Raw genomic sequence first — 18,350 nt, 5'->3', positions numbered from 1 at the left:
ACCTCATTGGTAAGGGGATGTGGATGTTACTCAAGGCAATACAGATGAACATGCAATTTTAGCTCTTTCAGATCTTTATGTTAGGGTAGTGCATCGGTGCTCCTGGAAGGGAGATTTCTTTTAGATACATTGTTTAGAGAAGGCGTGGAATCAAACTATCTGCAAAACCTGTGTCAGGAATGTCACAGAATCCTCCAGTTGTCCTGCATCCTTTTATTCTTTCAGGAAGGGAAATAAACTGTTATGGAGTCTGTGCTAGATACCTGTTTTACCTGAGGACTGATGAGAGCTGCAGAAGTACTGCTAATCAGGGATGCAAGCCTTGCTTCTGTCTTTAGTGTTTATTGTTTTTATTCACACTTCAGCTGTGATTGTAGACCCTTTTTTTGGAAGGGATAAAATGGTGCAGGATGAACTCTGAGCTGCAGACTGAGTTGTTATATGCTGGCTGCTGAATTTGGCAGACAGACATTGTAATTTCAGAGCGGTGGCTGTGACACGGACTAGGCCAAGCTCTGTAGGTCCTGGATAACAGAGAATGTAATAAACTACTTGTCAAAAAGCGAAGGTAGAGCTCAATGAGCACAACTTAATTAACGATAGGATGTCCATTGTGTGATAGAGAGAGCAGCACAAAATACACAATTTTTCTCCTGTATACTAAATAACATTTTTTTTCTTGTTGGTGGATTCATGAATCATTAATTCATAAGCAAATAAAACCTTTATTTTATCAACAAGCTAGTCATAGCAGTAGCCCGTGCATTTTGATTAACTATATAATATCAGGAGCCAAAACTTGCGTTCAGGTTGTACTTCAATGAAATGTAATATAGACATCTTTCAAAAACTTGTGCGTGTTGAATATTCAGGTGATTAATGGAGGAAAGGAGATATGTTGAACACTGGGCATAATTTATTACACTCTTGCACTCCTCTGTAACCTGCAGAGCAGTCAGTGGGGTGCTGCAGCATACAGCCAAGCCCTGTAACAGGGCTCTCTGCAGGCTGTGATAAATGGAGAGAGTTACCCAGTGGGGAGCAGGCCTTCCCCAAAGGACAATGCAATGGGGAAATAAGGCTCTGTGTGTGTGTGGTAGGGCTGTGCTTTTCATGTAGGAGTGGCCTTGAAAATAACTAAATCAGTTAATCACATAAAATGTCAGCCTTATGCCTGTTCTCAGAGAAATGCTGTGCTAGGCTAAATAGGAAAAATGAGGTGTTGGGGAGTGGTAGGCTGACTGAATGGGAGAGCTCAGCTTGAATAATGTGTTTTTTGGTTTGTTTCTAACAAACACTGCTGTGTGAGTAATTCTTTGCTTGGTTGAAGACCTTATTCAGCCAGCAAATCTGAGCAAATAGGGCAATACTCAGCAATGCTTATGAACAAGGGTGTTGTATGAAGTGGATGAGTGTGAATATGGCTCTTGGTTTTGAACAGGAAGGTTGGCAGGTATTTAGATATTGACAAGCAGCAGCTTGCAGAGCTGCTGGGAGAGAAAAATCTTCCCAGACCTCGTGCTGTCTAGGTGTGGAGAAGCACACCTGGAGCTCTCCCCTCTTTCTGCACAGCATGCATCTGCACCTCTTGCTCCTGGTTTATTGAAGCTATATTGCAATACCTGTTTATTTTTGTGTGTGTGTTTTTCTGAGATGTCTGTTATGTGCAGATGTGCTGTAAGTCTCATGCAGGGAATAGCTACATTTTGTGAGTATTTTGCAGGGATGTAGTTGGGAGCTACAGGTGGTTAAAATGAGTAGAAAGTAGTGAGTTTAAGAGCATGTTATCTAAAAATGAAATGTGGCAAGCTTGGGTGTCCTGTTCTTTATTGTGTGGGATAGTACTCTTTAAATCTTATGCTATTGCATTAAACATCTTGCATTTTTTTCTGAAAGGGTTGATTTTAACTTGCTAAAGGTAATTTGTTTCACCCTGTCTGTAAATAAACAATTCTACTGCATGGAAAAAACAAAACAAAACAAAACTCTTCCATTCATGTCAAGTGTGACTTCTGAACATGTGCTTAATTGAATATTCCTTTAAAAAATGTTTTAGCTTATCTCCCTCTGGCAAGGATTTGTTTAATGTGGTCTCAGACTTTTCTGTGTTTCTATCGAGATTTCTTCAGTAAAATATGGCTGCACTTTGAAATGACTCCAGCAGTGAGAGCTATGTTTGGTTCTCATTCATTACCTAAACTATACCAGGCTAAAAATCCTTCATTTAGAATCACAGGTTGTGTACATGTCAGTAAAAGTCACTAATTTTTTTTCCTGATCTGCAGGAGGGTTGAACTAAATTCCTTGCCTTGTGTAGGTCTTTTAATAAATCACTGATCTTCCTGATAGAGAAATGGAAGTAATTAATAGTGTATGCTATGTAGCTTCTGCCATCTCCAAGCTCTGTAGGTTGCTTCACAACAAGGAAGATAAGCTTTTTACTGGGGCCCTGATGATGTGAGGCCCCAGTGATAGCCACTTCATGAGTTCCTTGTGACTGGTAGGTCCAACAGTGTCCCCAAAGTTTCTGTGGGCAGAAAGTGCAGGTGAATCCTACCCACAAGCTTAGTTCTTGCACAGATGAGCTGATGCAAGCCTTCAATTCAAAATTTGTCTGGACTCTTAAGGTTCTGCTGGGTTAAATGTTTCTCATGTTGGCTGGCTTCTGATGAACCTGTTCATTTACCTCAACCTCAATCTTGGTTAGTGGTGACTACACTTTGATCCTAGTTACATGGGTTTGCCACAGATGTGCAACTGCTCAGTATCCAGAACTTGCAGTCTTGCGTCTGCTGTTTTCTAATCATAATCTGTCATAAATATCACAAATTATTTTCCCATACTTTCCCTTCTGGAGACTGGGAAACAGCTGCTGAAGAATATTTGTTCTTACGGGTAGAACTTTAAGCAAACAAAAAAAACATTCACACACATTCATTTAGCTGTTGTTGGGGTAAGCTTTCCTACCTTTAGCATGAAAAATTGGCCAATTGAATGTTATAAAAAGCTTATCTTTCCTTATTCTAACCCACTTCACAGGGAATTCACACACCTGTCTGTGGTGAACTAAATGTGATTTAGCATTAAACAACCTAGTATGCCGCTTTTCAGTCTAATCTACAATGAGCAGATAATTGGAGGGGATTCTTAATTTTTAAGGAAGTAATCATCGTGAATTAGTCCTTGCTGCCTGGCCAAGGCTTTCATTGAAAAACTCTGCCTTTGAGTAACATCCTGAAGGAAATCTTTCTTGGTGAAAGAGTTCTTGATCACATTCTATTTCACATTTATTCTACGTTTTGATCTTTATAGCAGGCAAGTACTGTAATGGTTTACTTTCTGAGAAACTGGTATTGTGGCCTGCCCCTTAGGGATGTCTGGGGAGGCACAAAGAATTACAGCTGCCATTAAACTTCTTGCAGCAATTGCAAATTGAAAACATGAGAATCCAGGAAAAGTGTCTTGCAATTATCTTAGAGTCACAGACATACAGCAATGCTTAATTCACTTGTAAATTAGGAAAGATGCTCTGGTGTTGAGAAACATGTCTGCATATTTTAGCAATATGATGAATTGCTTAGAAGCTTTCAATCCAGTGTTGTTTACTCTGTCACCTCTCTCAGCATACTGTATTTTAATTAGTACACACAATTAAATGATGATGGTTAAGTCTTTAGCAAGTATGAATCAGTATCTGTGTAATACAACTTACTAGATGCCTGCATGGGAAGTAACATAGGAAATGCTCAATAGCTGAAGCAGAAGATGAAACCTTCAGTTGGTATATATGTATAAAGCAGACAGCCGTTAATGCAAAATGTCAATAATAGATGTAAGAGCTTGTCTTGAACAACTCTGCTCTGCTGATGGAAATGCTTTCCTCTGGCAGCTGACTGACATTACAGTCAGTCTTCTGTAGTGAAGACTTCTGAAGGTGCCTTCTACAACTGAATGCTGAAAAAGTGCAATTTTGTGCTCCAGATCTGGCTATGGGTGTTGACATCAGCATCAACTTGGTCTTTAAAAAAATAATAATAAAAAAAAATAATAAAAAAAAATGTGGGTAGAGTGGATCTTAGCAGTAACCTGGGCTGTTTTCAAATAAAGCTCATGGCTTGGTGGGGGTGGTGCCTCTCTGAGGCTCATTTTTAAGAATTGCCTTGTGCTAACAGTGGCCCTTGGCAAAGAGCAGGAGTTCTGTCCTTGGGATTTCAGTTTTGGAGCACCAGTTCCTGCTGCACATGATCTCTGCAGCATCAGAACTCTTATTTGCTGGGCTCAGTCCTGATGTGTGGAAGCATTACAACTCAGAGGCTTTGTGTATGCACAGAGCAATGAGATGCTGTTGGGTGATGGGCACAGCTCTGCTACTGAGTAAAGACTGAGTTAACCTAACTGCTGTTCACTGGGGACACCAAGAAACAAGCTTGATATAATGATATTTAGAGTTACTCCAAGATCATAATGTCAACAGTCCTGCTCTTGCCTGAAGAGGCGCAGTATCAATACTCATGGGAGGGTTTCCTGTTAGTGCCTATCTGGAAAGACTGCTGGCCCTGTACTGTCACCATGTTATTTTTGTGTATGGCTTTTATGAAAGCTTCCGAAACAAGACATGGATCCTGTCAAGCTTATATTGCCTGCATGATATAGAAAGACCTCATAATGCTAAAATTGGAAAGAGTTTAACTTCCTTATTGTCACTTCATGACCTGTCTGAAGCTTTACTGCTCTGTTTTTAATGTTCCTACATGAAGCTTTTTTTGGAGTGACCTTCCTCTGAACTTGGCCCATCCTGTAAATTGCTGTGAGCAAAAGTCCTGTAGTGTGTGTGAAACAGTGTGAATGAATACTCATAGGATGATCAGAAGCACCTTAAAGATCTGCATAGGAGAACAGTGAACTAGGCAAACAAGAGTCTTTAAAGATAACTTCAGCATCACTAGTGCCTTTGAGTTACACCTCAGGAGTAAGAGATTTACTTCGCAAGTTAAAAACTGTAGGATGATAGTTATTACCAATTCCCTGGGTGACAGCTAACTTTAAACCTGAATTTCAATTATATAAAACAGTACCTAAGCTGAAACAAATCTTCAGATTTACTCAGGGAGGAATATGTATTAAAGCAATTTCAAATAGAAATAATTAATGCTTCTGCCCTTTAAAACAAAATAAAAAACTCTGCATGCCCATTAACTAATTACCCTCCTGCCTGCTGATATTAAACTTAATACTGAAGCATTGCATTCATATCCACAGCTGTCATTCTTGTCTATAAATAATTTTAATTATGCTCACAGAAAATTGTAAGGCACTTACATTGTGCGCAGAGCACTGAGACTTAATTATTACTTGATTGCATATAAGAAGGGGTTGGCGTAAATAACTCTGAAAGCCTAGACCAATGTGTACAACAGTGCTTCTACAAAACAAGTATTTTCATACCCCTGGTGATTTAAGTGGGACTGTGACACTTGATTATTTTATTTACTTTTCCATTTTGGCTACATTCCAGTTAAAGTCAGGCTGTGTTTTTCTGCTAGAGTTTTCTTACCCAAAGGAATTTCAGTAAGCTCTACTGCTCACAGAACAACCTGAGGTTATTTTCTATGGGTTTCTATAATGTTTTATAAGATACAAAGCCCCACTTTAAGCTTCTGTTGTAGCCCATCTGCTCGTAACCCCTCTTCTGGGTGGATTCCAGAGCCCTTCACCTCAACACTAAATAATAATTTTTGCACATTCCCACAGTTTTTAGCAATAATTTTAGTCTGCAAGGCTTTCAAGGGACAGCTTCTTTCCCTGGCTTATTTTTTAGGGGGTGTTACACTCAAGGATGCTGTTCTGTTTTTTTTTTTTTCCTTTCTTTGGAGCAGCTGAATCTGTACTCTCTCACTGATGTTACTGAGCTTCCTCTGATCCCTGATGAGACTGTGATCACTAAGACTGGCCTTTAGTCATACAGCCTCACAGTCCTGAGTCTGAAGGGGTTATAAGTGGTCTGAATGAAGGGGTTGCATTCAACTTGCATTGATAGTATGTATGTGTAAAATCCTGCTCCAGGGAGATGCATTGTTTTCAGTCATCTGACCAGTAGAGCTGCTGCAGGTGTCCAGTGAGAAGGACGGATGGACAGGGATGTTTTTGGCTTTATTGCTCCTCCCTGGAGGAGCTGTACTTCAGCCCTTCAGAGGAGGGGGACTGTGCTTCAGTATCCCAACCTTGGTCACCTAATATTCCAAGATGAAATGCTGTTGGAAAACATTTTGGACAGCATCAACTTGTAGAAGCTCCTCAGCACTCTCAGCTGGTAAAGTGATGTCTACTCTGTCCATGTTAGGATTTTTTCAGATGGATGAGTTCTAGCTAACTTCACTGAGCTGCACCAGACCTGTTGTGCTATGGATTAGGACATAATGTCCATGGCTGGGGTCCATCTAGCATTGTATCCTGACTCTAGCAGAGGTCCAGGTGAATGCTTGTGTACTGCTGGTGGTAATCATTTGCCGTGAGCAGTCTCCCAGCTTCTATTTTTCAGCTGAAAACTTCTTGAGGTAGGAGTGGTTTCTTGCTATTTTTAACCCTCAATTAATTTCTTTTAATTTCTGGAAGAAATATAACCTCAACATCCATCTGCCTAAAAAGGAATGCTTTGTCTCCTAAGCCTGAAAATCCCTTAGAAATCCCCCAAGATTCTTTCCCTCTTTCTCATCACAACAAAGAAGGCTACACAGCTAGATGTTAGGCAGAGTTTACAAGTCCTGAAGCAATATATCCCAATTCCAAGAACTGATTCAAAGGTAGCTCCTTACTAATGTGGTTACTGAGCAAGCTGTGGGGATAGGATGGCGTCTGTGTGGCACAGGAGACCCTGGGAGTCTGTAAAGCAGAGGTTATGGAAGCTGCTTTTCTTCCTAGGTGTTTTTCTCAACATGAGACTGGAGCTGTCACAAACAGAAAGATGAGCAAGCTTGTGGCTCAGCCTTTGGGCTGCATGTGGGAAGGCACATCCTGCGTTTCCCAGCAGGAGACAGATGGGGACTGACATACATCTGCACAGAAAATATTGTACAAAGGAAAAGGACATTTAAGTGAAAAGCATCTTGTTATAAAAAATACATCTTCAGATTTGAAGGGAAAGAAAAACTGTGTGGGGAAAACTGAGTCAGGTACGGTGCGTCAAAATCATTTAAAACAAGAACAAGAGAAGCCTGTCCTTGTAGAGTAGTTGACAAAATGTTCCTGTGTCAGATCGGTGCTGTACAATGTTTATAACATCCTGGAGGGTGAAAGTCTCATCTTTCATGTTATGAGAGGTGCCTCCAGAGCTGTGTTGCTAACTTTGAAGCTGTACTGTGGATTTATGAACCTACCATGCAGTATTGTCAGCCCAAATAATATTGGTCTATGGTAGTGTATGGCCCCCAGCATTATGACTTCAGGAGTACAAGGAAATAAAAATGTTTCAAAGACATCTGTATCTTGTTGTTTGGGATCTGCCTGTTTCTGTGGATGACTAGCACTGATTTATTTTTTTTTGCATATTGGAGGATCTGCTCTGGTGCAGCAGGCAATCTTGTTCTGATGTCCTGCATCCCAGTGATTTCTACTTACAACTCTCTAAATGGGTCCTCTAGATATACTTAGTGTGGTGCTTCTTTGCTTGTCTCCAAGACCTCCAAATGATTCATTGATTTGATCCCCTTAGTCACCTGGGCTCCTCCCTCCCTTCTCCAGCTGTAAGGAGGCTAAATGCAGGGCTTCCACCCAAGCCCTGAAAGGACCAGTGGGCTGTCCTGAAGGGAGGAAGGGACTGCTGACCTTTTCTGTTGTCTTTTCCTCTTCAGTGGAAACAGCAGCAGGTTGCTAGAAGAATCTGCAAGGCACTAATATTACCCCATCAGGCAGGCAACTGAGGCAAGCAGGGAGGAATTATGAGGGAATAAGTATAACCATGCTTGGGTTTGTGATCTAGAGCTTATAATGTCTCTTCAGTTGTGTGTGTTTGTTTTTTTTTTTTTTTTTTTTTTTGAGTCAGCAGTATAGCTCGGTGTATAGCTGACATATTAGGAGCTCAGTATAGGCACAGGTAGCTTTCTTCTATGCCATTGTTTAATTACTGGATAGATTCTGGAGAAAGCTAAAGAAGTTTAAATGCAAGCTTTTAAGAAGTCATCTTGTCACTTTTTCTGTGATAGGAGGAACTGTTTTTTCTGTCCTCTATCCTCAGTTAAATTGTTTTGGGGCAGAGTTGGAGGGCATAAAAATTTTGAGGATATGCATTCATTTTGAACATGAATACTTTTGAGGTTCATAAATGTCTCACTTTTTTGGCACTCTGTTCTTTTTCCTGAATGGTAGAGCATGATCATCATCAGAAATAATAGCTAATGATATTTCTAACCTGATGAAATGACTAGTTATTTGTAATTTCTAAGGATCAACCTAATTGAGACTTCTTAGAACCAAAGTAGGGGAAATAAGTGGGGAACTACTCTTTATGTCTTATCTTAGAGATGTAATTCCTCAGGTGTGGTTTTTTTTTTTTTTTTTTTTTTTTTTTTCCTTTGAAATACTGTTTGTTTCAATGACCAGCATGGAGTTTAGTTGCTAATTGTTTTACTGCTGATTATTCTTAACTATGCTGATCCTAAGAATCTTTGCAAAGTCTGCATTGCTCCTTGACTTATTTTCTAATACTTTTAAAATATTCAGTTTCCTTAGGGTACTTTATGTTCCTGCAATCTTCAGATAAGGTATTTCTAGGCAAATGTACAAAATAAGGTCACATTAATTTTGCTGTTCTTGAGGAAGTGTCTTAACATAAGTTTAATTTTCTAATAATGCTAAAACAAACTTTGTCCCAGTACCTTCAGAAATAAGAATTGAAATCTCTTGGCTCCCATATTGTCCACTGAGCTTTCTGCAAATACAAAGTATCTGCTAGCTGTTTGGAGACTACTGTAGATCTTTGCTATTGTAGTACTCCAAAATATCACTGTGCTTCTGTACTCAAAATTGTCACAACTGTGAAATGGTAAGCACCTTGGTTATTATCAATGGTCAATGAGTTTGAAACAGTGTCATTGTGACCTAAAGTGTATTTGTAATTTCAGGTGCCTGCAGGTAGGCATTAGGGCATGACTTTATTAGACTTTATTTGATATGACTTCAGGTTTGTTTCTTGCTGTGGTCCAGAGTCCCTTCAGCCACATGTCAATGTATGGCCTCAGGGAGATTCTAAGACCTAGCTGACCTGATGTGAGAACCAACTTGTTTTTCTGGGATAGACTTGGCCAATAAAATAATATGGTCAGACTTGCATCCTCTAGCTCCCTATGGACCACAGAGATGGGACAACCATGCAGACAGGGACAGAAACACAATTCTTGCAGGCGCTCTCCTGTCTGCATTGCTTGTTTTGTAAAAACTTACTTTTCCATAAAAAATACACTGGCATTTCATTTGATGTTGCTGCTTTTTCTACCAATTTTTTTTTCTGCTCCTTGACTGTATTGCTCTTCCCTGGTGTTGCATAATGAACTGAATTGGGAAATGATCTTGTTTAAAAGCAAAAGCAACTGTTTCAATCCTTAGGAGAGGGTGGTAACTGGATGCATGTATCAGGGAAAGGGGTAGCCCTGACCCCTGAGGTGATCTGGAGGGAAGTGGAACTGAAATGAGAACAGCAGAGCCTGAGCACTGAAAAATGACATAAACTGCTCCAACCTGGGAATTGGTCCCAAAGGTACCACAAGTCCTGGTACGGTCTTATTACTCTTGGTAGCAACTCCCCCATGTTTTGAGGTGTCATGGTGGGAAGTTTTCAGTCAAAACAAGGGACTAGGGTGCAGCAGAACTTGCTTCAATGAAAAATGAGTATTTCTTAAGAGAACCTGTGGAAAGCTCTGATAGCTTGTCAGTCCACAGTGCACATTCCCAAGAGTAATCCTGTGTCTTGGAGAAATCAAAACTGGTAGATGTTTCTGTTGCTATAGTGACTGTCCTCTTTTAATAATGGTAAATAATTGTGCAACTGATTGGCTCATTAGCAGCTATTACAGGTTTAACTTGCCTCTGTCTCACACATAGTTCTTGCTCATTAGTGTTGAGGCTTTCCTATCTTGTGTTTGTGTTTTTTTTTTTTTTTTTTTTTTTTTTTTTTTTTTGGTGCATCATTTTGGCTTAGGTATAAAATGAACTCTTTCCATGTGTTTAAATCATTTTCATGCTGTGTAAGTATTTAGTGAGAAACTTGTGAAGCAAGTTCAATGTGACCGAATAGTAAGCCATCGGTTAACCCTTGGCGAGCTAAAGCCAGCTTCGAGGACAACCTGCCTGCAACATTGGTGGCTTTGTGAGGCACTATGACCTGGAGCTTCCCTTTCCTGAATTACTTCCTGCCCTTATTATTTCTTTTTGCTGGCCACTGAGAGCCAAGTGATGGTGGAGTAGTCTTGCCATCCCATGATGGCCACCAATGTTAAAACCACAGCTGAGGCTACTTTCACACCTGGGATGTGCTTGTGGTCTTCAGTGATCTGGACATGACAGTCCAGTTCTGGTATTTATCAACAGTTCTCTGACCTGCTTTCTCAGCTGCTGTCAAAACGTGTGCCTGAAGACCTGTACACTAGACAAAATGAGCTTGTTTCTGGGTCTGCTCCTTGCACAGTGGGGTAACAGGGTGAAACCTGGCTCCTGAGCAATGCATCTCTGGGGACACAGATGCCCCTGCAGAGCTCTGTGGGCAGGCCACAGCTGCTCTGTGCAGCTGACCCAAATGACTCAGAGCACTAGAGTGCTCCCAGGGTACTTAATGGACTTGCTGTATGAATAACTATTGCTGTATGATGGACTAACTGTTCTTCTTTCAGTTTGCACTTCTACCCAGTCTTTTCCACCAGTGAATTCAGGTCAGCATACAACAGTAGGCATGACAACTTCCAGAGTGGATATTCTCCCTTGTAGGAAGCAGCAGTATAACTCCAGTCTACCAACAAGAGGTTGGAGAAGAGGAATTGCTTAAGGCTGTATAGTGCTCTCATGGCATTATAAGAACTGAATCCAGATTTGCTAAGGACAAGGCTAGAGCCAAACTTTTGCCCGCAAGCTAATGCAGTAACAAATAAATCATCCAGGTCTTGACAGCCAGCTTCTGCTGTAACTCTTTTGTTTAATTAAATGAGCTGGGAAGATGGATGCAGAATCTGAAAACTTGAAACTGTGCCCTCTGTTTTGTTAGCACTTAGTACAGTATTCAGGAGCTTTTGTGCCTTCCACAGGAAAATAGCCGAAGTTATAGATGAGCTTGCATGCTTTGTTAATGAATGTCGTTTCCTCTGAAGAGTGTAGGATACATCATGTGGGAACTCAGGAGGGATCTTTCACCTGGATGGTCTGAGAATGCAGCTTTCATTTGTTACCACTGACCAAATTACTTGTCTTGTGGCTAGTGTTGCAAAACCAAATCCTTTTCAGCATGAATGCTTCTTTCTCTATTCATTTTTATTATTTTGGCAGTGTTTCCTGTCATAACTTGAAATCCGTCCTCCAGTTTCCTTTATAAGACATGGATATGAGGCTAAGAAAACTTTTTTCCAAAATATTTCCATGCCAACAAGTTGAAGAGACCCTTACATTAAGAAAATGCGCTTAGGTTTTGATCCCCTAGTTAATGTTTTGCTACTAGTATGCTCTCTCTCACTCCATTTCTTCTAGTGGCAGCATTGAGGAGGTTCCTGTCAAGACTGCTTCAGCTTAACTCACCTGCCTTTTATGTATTTTACAGAGTACCTTGGTCTAGTCAGGAAACCCTTTTCACTCCTTCAAACTGGGAAGGGATTAATTAGTTGTCAAATGGCTGGCATGACAGCTTTCACTTGGCTTCTAATGAAGCAACTGTTTCTGGGGTTAGTGGTATCTTCTCTGTAAATCTGGAGTACAAAATTTGAATATTGGCTTTAGGCTTTGGATGGTGAGGAATACATTGGAAAGTGAGATTGCTTCTTCTAGAATCTCATGTATAGCCATGGGAGCTTGTGAACTTTGCTACCCAGTACAATAGCAGAAATACTGATGCAGACCTTAGCTTACTTTTTTTTTTTTTTTTTTTTTTTTTTTTTTCTAACTACTTGTAAAGTTAGTTGTGATTCAAGTTAGATAACTAGGATATAAGAGTGGAACTGGAAAGGAAGTGAAGCACTGCTTTTACTGATTTCCTCAGAGGTGCCATCTGCCAAATTTTTCTTTCCTGTCTCTCCATTTTTTCCTCTTCCTTGCCCCTTGAAGATGGGGCTACCCCTGAGGTGAGGCTTAAATTCATCTTGAGTGAGGAGAAAATCCTTTAGCAGGGAACAAGGAAAAGTGGCTCAGTAAAGGATGAAATTTTGAGCATGTCTTATCTGTTGCTGAAATACACAAAAGAACCAAATTAATATGGTGTCTAAGAAGATTGATTCTCATTTTGTCTTTGTATGAATGTCAAGTAATAGCTAATACCTTGTTTCAAGGCACTATGCAAAACAGCAGCAGTTAATTTCTCCCTGATCCTGAGCTGAGTGGAGAACTGATTCTCTCATGTGAGATACCTATTGCCTTTCAGACATGTAATATCTGCAAGGCTCCAGAGCTGTCCATCTTTTCCCACAAATGGGGAAGGAAAAGAAAAATGTTATATCCCTTGTAAACCCTGGCTTGCCTTTTCTAGCCACAGCCCTGTGTGCAAGGGTGAAATCATAACTTGTGTGTAAAATGACTCTTAAATTACCATAACCATCATGAAATGGGATAAGGCAGTGTTCTAAAAACATTTTACAAAATGGGACAGTTTCCCAAAGCATCAGATTTGAAACTTTTTGCTGTATGTTTTATGGGCAGATTTGTCAGTAAGCTTGAAATGAGTACTTCTCCAATGTTAGGAGGGAATGGAACAGGCAGAGGTGAATGCGATCACTGAATTTCAAGCTGAATGTCATGATCAGTGTGGGCTCAAGGTAGGTTTTACTAGAGGGAAAATATGATCGATCTTCATAAATCTGGTGTTAGGGAATGAACAAAGAAACCTGAAAGCATGCAGATATTTCACTGGAGTAATATGCGCCCCGTGGATGGGTTATCTAGCCTTGCTTTCATCAAAGGAAAGCCTAACATTAAAGGCAGATACTACCCCACTGCTTTCATTGTATTTGGCGTGAAAATAATGATAATCGTGTGCTTAAATACCTTACGGAATGAGAGGCCCATGTTGGTAGGCTGAGAAATAGCTGCCTGAGTCAGGCTGCTGAATGTAAGACATGCTTTCACTGAGCCTTTTTTTAAACAAAACAAAACAAAACAAAACAAAACAAAAAAAAAAAAAAAAAACAAAAAACAAACAAACAAAAAAACAAAAACAAAAACAAAACAAAAAAAAAAACAAAAAAAAAAAAACAAAAAAAAACAAAACAAAACAAAAAAAAACAAACAAAAAAAACCCCCACATGCCTCCATGAAGTAGCTGACCAATTTCTTGTTTGCCTGTAATTGTTTGAAAGAGAACAGTAGCCTTAAGCTCTGCTCTTTCCACATGAATGTAGGCCTGCAAAGACTCAGAGGGGGGTAGAAGGAAAAAAAAAAAAATGGGTAAAGAACAGCTATGTGTGTTTGTCCTGCTAATGCTCCTGTTACTGTGCAGTTGCTGCTGATTTGGCAGCACAACTCCCTTCTGCAGCTATCTGATGTCTGTTCTTCAAATATAAAGCACAATTTCAGCTAAAACACGAGAGGGCTGTGATTTCTACAGCTCTTGTCTCTGATCAGGTGAGCAGCTTGATCTGCTGAAGGCAAGTAATTAAGTAGCACTTCCAGATGCTTAGTAAGGGTCTTGTGGAGTGATTTGTAGTAATGGTGCAAAAGGAAAAATAAAACTACTTATTAAAAAAAGTAACAGAAATGAGTCCCTGAACATAAGAAATGGAGACCATAGCTTTAAAAAATGTTGAGTTGAAAACTGCTGATTAGTGATCTAGGAGAGCTGGATTAGAGTGCTGTGCTCTGCTAGTGATTTCTCATGTGGGTTAAGGCTGTCTCTGACCCCAGCCCAAAGCTGTTTCTACAACTGTAATCTTGCACTAGTCTTAAGTTGCCTCACTTGCGCAATTACATGCAGCAGTGTTGCAGTCATCCTGTGCTTCCATAGCTGCCATGCATGGTGTCTGTTCAAAGCTAGCTTGCTGGTGACCAGGAATGAGCTCCAGCTGTGATCCATGGTCAGTGAATTTCATCATGGTAGCTTCTCCTGTTGTGAAGTAGGCACGGTGAGACTTTTCTCACTACTCAGATTGGTTGTCCAGGGCAGGGGTAGTTCTTCAGATGTGTGTATAGAGAACAGCTCGTTGTAAGGACCAAAAGGACTCTGAATGCATCAGTAATACTTCCAAAGTAGTAGTTACAGTTTTGTTTGAGTTTGCAAAATGTTCACATTGAAAACAGTTTAAGAAGTAGAAAAACTTTTCCTCCTTCCTCCCCCCCCCCCCCCCAAAAGAAAACAATAACTAACTAACAAACAAACAAAACCCACCAACTTCTATCTATGAATTAATGTGCTTAGAAAAAAAGTCTCATAGGTAACTAAGTTAGTAACAGATGCTGCCTAGGAGCATACCTTTTCCTGTGTAGGAAGAAATTAAGCTTATTTTCTGTCTGTTGACAATCTGTTATGTGCACAGACTATATCTATCATGCAAAGGAATTTTTCATAATCCTATGGGAAAATGAGCACTTTCAAGCTTTGTAAATCTTGAGTGAAAATCACAAATGAGGGAAACCTGGAAGAGATCTTATGTTTAGATGTTTTACAATGGTGGAAACAGTACCCTTCATTAGACCTAGTTGTGCCAAGAAGGGGTATCCTTCATGGTTGAAAATAAGCAAGCAAACAACAACAAGCTCAGGGAACAGGGAAACAATCAGGGGATTGAAATGCAGCTGGTAAAATCAGTGGAAATGAGAAGTCAAAGGTTTCCGTAACTGATGGAGACCATTTAGCATAGATTCCTCTACCAGAACCTTTTTCAAATTGTCTCTAACCAAGCTTTTAGAAATCAGCAGACTTCTTATGGTCTGCTCTTCCTTTTTCTGTAGCCTCAATGAACCTGATTTTTGTTCCTCATCTAAAAATTATTGCAATTAGCTTTGGAACATAAGCCAACATCGGACCAATTGTGTGTGTAATGAAGCAAATGAGGTTGTGGAGAGAGGCCTTAGAAGTAAAAAAAAGGATGTTGGTTTTCCTCTGGCATGGCTGGGGGGTGGGAGAGTCTGGCAGCAGAGCAGGAAGAAAGTAATAGCAAACTACCAAAAATCAATTTCTGACTTGCTTGCTTTTCTTTCTCAGTGGGGTGCAGTTATGGTGTGTGAGGTTTTTGTAGCCAGCTGCTGCTGGTGTACTTTAGCTGCAATGCTGCCTTCCTGCAAGTTGTGCTCTCCTGACCATGCTGAGTCTAGAGGTAAGGTGAATTGACACTGATATTAAAACGTGTTTGAAACAAGTCCCTGCTAATCTCTTTTGAGAAAGATTGGTATGGATACTGGCAGACATTAAAACAGGAGAACAAAAGAGCATGGAATAAATATAAGGGTTTGGAAGCTGCTGGGAATGCAGGAAGTCTTTGTGGAGGCAGGGAAAGGAGGAACACCTTTATTACAAAAGGGCTACCTTTAAATGCTGGGCTACTTCAGAAGAAAAAGCTCTGGCAGAGGGAAAGAGTTGGAGGAAACACTGGGCAGAGATCCTTATTTCTGGTGTTCTGCTTGGAAGAATACAACAGCAAACGCAATAGCTAAGGCAGCTGTCCTGGAGCAGAGCGCAAGGCCTCAAACTGCTGTTTGTTATGAGGATATTTAATCCTTGCATGGGGTAAGCTGCAATATGGTTTGTGTTTTCTCAACAAGTGTGTTAGTTTACCCTGGTGGAGCCTCAACACCTGCTTTGCAACACTTTGTGGTGTTGTATTTTCTTTTCATTCTAAGTGGGTATTAAGATATTTGGAAGTTCTAGTTCTTCACTTATACCTTCCCCTTTTAAAGGTATGTTGCGTAGGTTGTCACACATCCTTTTGGTGTACTACAAACATAATGTACTATTTTTCATATTTGTATATATTATAAAGAGTACTTAAGCTCTTTGTTGTTTCATTTACACAGCTTCTGTAATTATGCTTCACCCCTTGAATCTTTTTAGAAGTATTTTAGCATGCAGAAGAGATGACTTGACTCAAGTAATCAGTGGAAAAAAAAAAAAGCAATTCAGCTGGGCTGTCTGGCCTTTCAAAAGCTTCAAGCTGTGGATACATCAATTGTGTAACTGAGGCCAGTGTAGCACACTACAGAAATTCTACTCAAAACTTGAATAGTAAGCTGGAGAAGATCAATATGCTTTGTTTGGATTTTTCTTTTACTATCTTTGGAAACATATCACAAAGAATTCAAGAAGGTATAAAAACTTGTATACAAAAGAACACAGTATGAACTTGTAATACCAGAAGCTATTCTCTGAGTCTAAAAAGATGCATAAAAGGCAGCCTTGTGGAGCCTAATCTCTTTCAACAGAATGAGAATCCTGACTAGCAATCACAAAATTCAATTTTTACATGAAAATCTTACTATTTGTTCTTCTAGTAGTAGTTGCACAGGTGGAGTGCACTTTCTGTTAAACCATTACCAATGAGACTGTTGCAAGAGTTTAATCTGGTCAAGATAAGTCCTTAAGAAATATTCTTCTAGTTGCTTTTTTTCATTCTATCAGTGATGGAAAGTAACCATACCCTTCAGCAGTAGCCCCCTTGCCCATTTAACATCTTACTAGATCAGTTTCACCTGACCTTAGAGTTGAATGCAAGAGCAATGTTTTCTGGATTATTTTTTTCCTCCTTTGGAAAGCTGCACTTCTAAATGTTGCTATCTGCAACCAGGTTAATGCTCTCACTTATTACTGCTAGCAGTTGCTCAACACAAGTTTTATGGGCTTTATTCTGCGTACTTTGCACAACAGCTTAAGTCTTACAACAAAGTTCATGTGTACAGCCCTAGTGTTGATGAAACTGAAGCAGATTTCTTTTTTGTACTTAAGCCTGGGGATTGGTGTGACAGATGTTATGATGCATATCCTGCTGTGCTTGCTTTCAGTAACAAACTGGACCAGATCAGTATGTTCACAAGTTGGTTTTGCCAGACTTGTGTCTTCTTAAATCCCTTTAAGTTTAGGGAAGAAAATGAAGTTACAATGTGAGATAGGGAATGGGTGGGTTCTGACAACTTCTGGTGGAAATGTGATACCAGTCTTGCCTTCTAAATAAGAAAATGTTACTTTAGGGTTACTGAAGCTTGCAACTGCTCTGTAGGATATTAATTTCTGCTCTCTCAAGCCTGAGGTAAATTCATTGGAAAACTTGAGGCCCTGGCCTTCTTGCATTCAGCTTTTCCTTGCAAAGCTGTGGGTGCAGTGTTTCACCCAGGAGGCCCCAGTGGCTGGACTTCCTCCTGGAGCCTTGATCCCTTGTCTCCACAGAAGTTGATGAAAAGCTGTTCCAAAAGTGTTGGCCTGGATGTTGCTGCTGGCATTCCTAGATCTGATGCGTTGGCTGCTCCTGTCTGCTTTTGAGAAGTACAGCCTGGACCTCAATGGAGATCATATTTTAACAGGTCTTTCAATGCTTACTAGAGCCTTTACCCATTTTTTTTCTCTACAGCTAGCAAAAGCCACTTGTGATCCTGTGAGTTACTACTTACAGATTGTGGTGACTTGCAACATTGGAGGCAAGATGTAGTCTTTCCCTGCGAGTCTGAAATGGGTGAGGTGGGGATGGTCATGTGTAGGAGTGGTAGAGCAAGGAGGACTGGAAGGGGATGGGAGGGGGCATAGGCACAGAGAAATGACTCACTGAAATACAAAGCTAAGATAGTCAATGGTGATATGCAAGGTAAAAAGAAAAGACAAGATGACTTGTAAATGGAACTAAGGAACATTATGAACTTGCTATTCTCTGGTAACTAAACACATCAAGACATTAAGGGCATCAAACAGAAGGAGAGTGAGAAAAGGGGTGAATATAAAGTACTGCTAATAGTTCGGTCCTCAGCTATGGACATTCACATCCATAGAGTCATGCAGACTAGCATGAGGCTTCTCTGTGAAATTTAGATGTGCCTCAGCTCGTTTGAGCAGGTCCAAGCTACTTGGTTCTGCAGGAGCAATAGATGAGAACTGGGGTTTGTTTTTCATCAAGCTGAAACTGGGGTGCTTTATAGAATAGACCAGTGAAATTGCTGGTACTCCTAGTATGTTTTATCTGCTGGATAGGTATCTAAAT

Source organism: Netta rufina (assembly GCF_964035555.1).
Source record: "Netta rufina genome assembly, chromosome: 7".
NCBI lineage: Eukaryota > Metazoa > Chordata > Aves > Anseriformes > Anatidae > Netta > Netta rufina.
This window is presented reverse-complemented; position numbering follows the sequence as displayed.